The sequence below is a fragment of the Saccostrea cucullata genome, unplaced genomic scaffold, assembly GCF_032062105.1.
Source record: "Saccostrea cucullata isolate Sc308-1 unplaced genomic scaffold, CSIRO_AGI_Scuc_v1 ctg110, whole genome shotgun sequence".
NCBI lineage: Eukaryota > Metazoa > Mollusca > Bivalvia > Ostreida > Ostreidae > Saccostrea > Saccostrea cuccullata.
The window spans coordinates 567,135-573,875 of NW_026939674.1; the positions used below are offsets into that span (position 1 = coordinate 567,135).

General features: G+C 32.8%; 1 long non-coding RNA gene across 1 annotated transcript; it reads right to left on the bottom strand.

Moving 5' to 3' along the window:
- Nucleotides 1–716: 716 nt before the first annotated feature.
- On the bottom strand, nt 717–2,613 carry LOC134253577 (uncharacterized). Its single transcript, XR_009989149.1, has 5 exons — nt 2,290–2,613; nt 2,076–2,214; nt 1,862–1,941; nt 1,694–1,778; nt 717–1,277 (listed from the first exon to the last, which is right to left on the bottom strand). It is a non-coding gene; the product is annotated as an uncharacterized LOC134253577 (long non-coding RNA).
- Nucleotides 2,614–6,741: the final 4,128 nt, after the last annotated feature.

Sequence of the window (6,741 nt, forward strand, 5' to 3'; positions counted from 1 at the left end):
TGTAGATATTGAGCAAATATTCTGCAAAAGAATAGAATATATTCTATTGATCTATTCTACATTTAAATGCTTAATTGACGTCCATCAAAATTCAGAGTAGAATTTTTTTTTAATTAAAACCCCCTTAGTCGTATCGTCTGTCTGTGCTCAGTGTTCTGTACAAAGCTTAACAAATTGAATACACCTGTGAAACATAAACTGGTTTTGTAAACAGGGCACGAGCTGTGTTATTGTAAATGTTAACGATTCACCGGTTGTGTTCAATTATCAGAGTTTGTACACACGTACCACTGAGCACGGACTGACAATATACTGTTTCATTTCGAAAAATTTTACTCTGAATTTTTTAGATTTTTTTTTTTATCAAGTTAGGTCAGTCATGACCTACCGAACACGGAGCGAGCGCTTTACCGACTGAGCTACCGTGTCGGTGATAGGCTACTGACAATTAAAATGAAGTTACATTACTACCTTCATTCCACTTAAAAAATATTTTGCCGTGTCTATGGTCAATATATTTGCTCTTGTTAGCAAATACAAACGATTGCTTTACAGCATTTTGACTGACATGTTTCAAACCAAAATTTAGGTCATTGTTTTGACACATATTTTGACCACAGACAAACTTATCAGTACAGTGGCTAACGGCGGATGTGGCAGGTCATCAGCGAAAAATGTCTCGTCATAGGCACTTGTTCCTGACTCTAGTGTCGTTGATTTTTTTTTGTCATATTCTTACTTTTTTACAAGAATTTTCATTACTTCTCATATAGGTACAAAAAAACCTCCTAATTTTATACTCACAACATGCTCTTGCACTTACTAATCACACAACGTTTTCCACAAAAGAAAGCAATCGTGATTTATTAAGCTGCTTTATTTACAATTTCAAATGCAAAACAATTTGGACATTCAAGATCATTCAAGACCTAAAAAAACCAGAAACAAATGAGTAATTCAAGAATTTTAAAATTTTATCTCTGAAAATTCCTTTGAAACGTAGAATTTTATTGATTTAAAGGAAAAGTAAAGGTAAAACACAGAAATTGAACTTTGCTTGCCTTACGATTCACAAACGACATAGAAGGCACTATAGCAGCTGCCGTCATCCCAGAGTCCGAGCTGTCTTGCAAAGTTATTATAGGCACAATCCTGGCCATTTTTATAGTCATCAGACTGACCCTTGCTCCAGCTTTTAAACTGAATAGGCTTTCCTTTGGAGAACATCATTCATTTCCCTTCGACTCCAGTATCGGTAAGATCAATCCAGTAAGGAACTGGTTTAAAATTTAGCTCTTTTACTTTACATATACTGTAAAGCAACTTGTATTCGCGATTAATATCCGAGTTAGAGAATTTCTTTTACTCATGAATATGTTTTGTCGCAGTTTCAATTAAGTAAAATGTTGTCTCCGTTGCAAAAAATAATTTTCACAGAAGAATTGAAAATATAAGAAAAAGATAGAGAGAGAGAATATCGAACAAAAATGCCGCTTATTAAAGATAGATAACACTATCTCCTACTTTGTGCCAATGTGTATGTGTCGAATTTTATACGCATTCCTCGCAATTGACGAATTAAATCGATCTTGATCTTAAATCAGAGCATCAGTAGCGGCATCTTTATTTTCGGATATGTACTATGAATTGTATATAGGCTTGATTCATATAAAATGAAAACAAAATGTTTTACCATTTGGAAAATTCTTTGATAGCCACTTCTTTTCACTTGAATCATGAATTTGCAAAAGTGTCGCCCCTTGATTTCTACAATATATCTATCTGAAAAAGAATTTGATCAATTAAAATTAATTAATTCATTTATATGTATATTCAGCCTAGGAAGCTTGCAAAGCATTACCTGTGCTTCAAACCAATTTTTTCGCTGGTTAAATAGGTAATAGCAATGACCGTTGTACCTTTTCCATTCAGACTTACAAGCTGCAACAAAATTCAGAGACAATTACCTGATGTATTTGTATGTACTTTTGCACTATAAAGTAAGTGTGTCCTTGGGGCTTTATGTTTTGTAATACTATTAAAAATAATTCTCAAAAGTGTTTGAAATCACTTACGTTTGAAGAGATGATTGATTCTCGACTGAATTTGGTTCAGCTTTGTCATCATTTTTCCTTCACATGCTGTGCTTCCACCAGACTCGCAGTCACTTATTTTACACCCTCCTCCGGTGCACTGAGTTTCAAACACTGCAGCCTATGATATATTTTGTCATCAATAGATTCCAGCTTAACCTTACAATTATGATAAACAATTGATAAATTTTAATACCTAAATCAACTTTGTTTTCTTTTGGATTGAAGTAAACAACTGGAAATGCAGATCTGAAATGTTTTTCATTAGGATGTCCTCTCTGGTTTTTAGTGTGTGAACAGATCTCTCGGAATTGAAAGAAAATGAAATGAAAAACAAAATAAAAAGACACGAAGATTCCATGGTTATATTTTTGAAGCAAAATGATATCCACCCTGTTAAAATGAATCTAATTCTTATGCAAAGTACATGTACATATAGGTATATTTATATAAATATAGATATAACACCTGTTACAGATGAGCTACATCGCGTGTTTGCATGAAAGAATGAACATTCAATTTAAAAGTAACAAATGTAAAACATGAATATAAAAATATATAATTCATATGGGTATCAAAGATGTTGAAATAATAAGTGATGGTGTCCGTGGTTTCTCTCTTTATTCTGTCTTTTGAATTAAAGTTAGATAATAGACAACTTTTTTTTAAAATGAAATATATAAAGACAAGCTCAAAAAGTCCATGCACTTCAAACAATTAAATCGGGAGCAGAACAAACCTGAAAGAATATCAGAAGCGGAATCAGGTTCCATGGAGGAGTAAGCAAAAACATTAATGTCTCAAAACGAAATTCAAACTTGATCCGCAAATCATCAAGATACACTTACATACCAAAAATAAGCGCAATATCTGCAAGCGTTTAGAAAAAAAAATGCGGAAAACCAAGTGGGACAGACAGAGGAACAGACGGACGGACGAACAGACAGACAAACAGACGGACGGACAGACTCAGAGGAAACCTATAGTCCCCTCCGGTTTCACCGGTAGGGGACTAGTAATAGCCTAACAATAATATGAAAAACGTCAGTCAGCATTTGCCCTGATGACAGGTTATATTAGCAGACAAGAACATTGTATCTAATATAGAACCTGCGAAATGATGACTGCAAACGAGACTGTTGATATCCTTATTTCATCGATTTGCTGCTTATTAGTTTTCCTTGTTTTGAAACTTTATCATGCATAGAGCCTGATCTGCATCGAATCAACTGGGATACCATTACCCCATATGAAAGTTCATATCCTGGATAGATGGGGTAAGATACACATTATAGTACAACCAGTTCCTTGTACTCTTTGATGAATTATATCATCAGTGGAATACAGTACAATCCAATCTGGGTAATGGCTTGATGTCTGAATAGTAAATAACACTTCAAAAATTGACCCCCAACCCACAACGATCTAAAAACAGGAGACTTAAATGGTCTTAAAATTAGCTAGATTAGAGATGCACAGACGCTAATTTATCAACGTTCACAGTTTATAAAATTGCGTTTAAATTGACACAATTTTAATTTATTTTCTATTAAATTATCAAGATTTTTCTCACCAATATCTTTTTTCGTCTAAGTAACTGGTTACAGATTACTACAGAAAATGTGAATAATTTTCTCTATGCCCCCCCCCACCCCCTTATCTCTGAGAAAATAATTCTTGGTTAACAATCAAATATGGCATAGTTGCAAAATCAGCTAACATTTTTAGAAAATAGATTAATTGAATAATGTATTTTTTTTTTATTTTTTCCCTGCCTAGATACAATATCAGAATATTAATGAAATAAGACAATATCAGAATCCAGTTCCTACAAAATTGAACGACATGGTAATACAAAAAGTCTTCAATTATAATTGCACTGAATGGGATGGTTAAGCTGTTTGTAATATTTGATCAATTAAACGATATAAGATTCCAATATGCTTGTTATGTTCCCCAAACGAAGTTGGGGAACATATTGTTTTTACTCTGTTTCTTATTATTATTATTATTTTTCTTCTTCTTCCTGGGTACTTTTTTGTCCGGGAGTGATCTTGTAAACTACACATCCGACTTAGGTAAAACCTTTTTAGGGTCAGTAGGCATGTTATGTAGATTTGCGGAACGAAGGTCATTTTGCGCGCACGTGCTTGCAAGAGCGTGCACGTGCAACACGTGAAATGACCGATTTAATTGATATGGGCGAAACTTTTTACATTTTTGATGAAATGCTTTGAAACTCATAATATAAGGATATATTAGTACCATAGACAATATGACATGGTGTAAATAGCAAGATCTCACGCGCATGCACGTGCGCTTCGCTCTGATTGGCTGAAACTAAAGTCTCAATATCTTTCTTGTTTTTTAACGAAATCTTTTGAAATTTTGAACATAGCCACGCTTTAGGATATCCTACAACATGATATATAGCAATCATCGTGAAAACGCGTGCATGCACGTGTGCTTCAATCTGATTGGCTGAAAATTTAAACAGCTATAACTCCCTTGGTTTTCAACCAAACAGAATGGGATTTGGAACATAGATATATATAATGAACTTCTACAAGAAGGTATGGTCACCATGCACATGCATACACGTGGGTGTGCGTGTGCTGCAATCTGATTGGCTGAAACTTTAAACAGCTATAACTCCCTTGGTTTTCAACCAAACAGGATGGGATTTGAAACATAGATATATATAATGGACTTCTAGAAGAAGGTATGGTCACCATGCACATGCATACATGTGCGTGTACGTGCGCTGCAATCTGATTGGCTGAAACTTAAAACAGCTATAACTCCCTTGGTTTTCAACCAAACGGGGTGGGATTTAGAACATAGATAGATGTAATGGACTTCAACAAGAAAGTATGGTCACCATGCTCATGTATGCACGTGCGTGCACGTGAAATGGGTAAAATAAAAAATACACTGGAATGAGCGTTTTTTTTATATACTTTTGAATTAAATACTTTCATATTTAGCATATTAAAATATATAGATTGTGTAGACAATATGATATGGTCATTACGCACATGCATTCACATGCGCAATAGTGCAATGATAAAATTTGAATGAACATGGTACACTTCTGGGTAAACGTTGTTTAAGTCTCAAATGCATAGAGTTTGTCATTAATTACGCTTACACTATAAAAAGGAGTTGGGGAGCGTTTGGGGAACATCTGTAACGGTCCCCGTTACAATTAGCACTAGTTTAAGATGTCATGAAACTCTTCAAGGGAAATCAAAACACTAGAATGATATACTTATTCACACTAAAATCGATAATTTTGTTACAATAAGCTAATGCCTTTAAAACACTACGACTTCAATTAAATAGTCTAAAATCGACTGATTTGGCAAAGAGATATAAATATTAAAGATTTTAATAGTTTTACAAGTAAAAATGACAAATATTAGTAATTTTATTTCTGAAATGCGTTAACCATATGTGTAATATCTGTTATTTTTAATGCTTAATTATTCTTTTATCTTATTTATAATCATAATTGTTGATATACTGTAGAAGTACTTTACTCCGCGTGGTATTAATTTACACTATGTACGCGGTCACAAATTTTCCGCGGAAATTTTTCCAAGCGTACTGAATGTAAATACAAGGCATAAAATGACTGTCTGCGAAATCCGCGTAATTTTCAACCCGCGGATTAAATGGAAATTGAGATTCCGCGAAATTATGATCCAGTGGAAAAAAGTACGTCTACAGTAATTTAATTCTATCCCTATTCAGCCTATTTATTGGTTTGCAAAATCAATGTCTGAAAGGCTTCTAGATAAAGGATTTTTTTCTTAAGATGTCCTGCCTATTATAATCAGAGAATGATACTTTTTGAAAGTCTTCAGAGTTTAATAGAATTAGAAACAATGTCTCCTGATCAAATTTTGAATATTTTGCTAATTGGCGATAGGCAACTACCTTATAAAATTAACTGTTCAATTTTTGAAGCAGTCCAACTGTACATCAAGTCTTCAAAAAGATTTTGATAGTATTTTGTAATTTAAAAAAAAAATAAATCCAGATATTTCCTATTTTTTCTACTTATTTCAAGTCTCAGCATTTCCATTTTCTATGCATATGTTGTATTTTCCTTGGTAATTTGTCTTTGCACTTTATTATTTTTCTCTTCACTCAGTGTCATTGCTTGAATTTATTTACTTTTAAATGTTACTATTTCTTTCTATTTTGTATTTTCTTAAATATTAGTTCTTTGCACTTTACGTATTCTGTTTTGTTGTTTTGTTTGCACTTCTTTCTTTATTTTTTTTATTATTTATTTAATTTTTTATTTTTTTGTCATTATATTGTATAGCGAATATGCATAAGCTTAGTAATAATTCTTCTGTATAATTTAATTCAATTTATTTCCTTTTTTCCCACTGTTAGTTAACAAAAGAATTTAATGTAACTCATAAGGAATATTTTCATCATTGTAATTTATTGTCAGTACTTAACATTTGTAACCTTGACCTTGGAGAGGACTTATATAGGCCATGCCTGATGTCCAATCCAATTATGTAATCTTACTTTACATAATAAAATATTGATTAAATTAAATAAAGGATTATTCAATCTAGAATCATTCCCCGGAGCAAGAATATGATCTCAAAATTGATCTGAATTT